Here is a 493-nt window from a genome sequence, read left to right as displayed (position 1 = left end):
TGCTATGTGGAGGTAAAACTTAAAATAATTCATTTTTAAATATTATATTTTAATATTTAAATAAGGGCCGCATCTATGGATTAGGAGGATTGCAGCGAGATTTGTTCGATGATTTCGGTGCAGCAATTCCTCCTGGCATGCAGAGCGATCTTGAACAACAACGGCGGATCGAGACACTCGAGCAACAACTTGCGGCAACGAGGCAACAAGTGACTAACCTCGAACAAATCGTCGAACTTTTACGGAGTGATCCAAGCTCGGGAGCAGAAACGACGGCACGTAATCTCGGGACTAGCGAAGACGAAGAAACCCGTAGTGCCAATTAATTATTATTGTTGAAAATATTTTATATTTTTGTAATATTCGAATAATTTTTTTTTAATGTTTTAATTTTATTTTGGTTTTATTATATATATATATATATATATATATATTATATATATTAATATATTAATTTTATTAATATATAATATATATAAATATAAATAAAAAA

Source organism: Tarenaya hassleriana, unplaced genomic scaffold (assembly GCF_000463585.1).
Source record: "Tarenaya hassleriana unplaced genomic scaffold, ASM46358v1 Cleome28, whole genome shotgun sequence".
NCBI classification, from domain to species: Eukaryota; Viridiplantae; Streptophyta; class Magnoliopsida; order Brassicales; family Cleomaceae; genus Tarenaya; species Tarenaya hassleriana.
Note: the sequence above shows the minus strand (reverse complement) of the source record.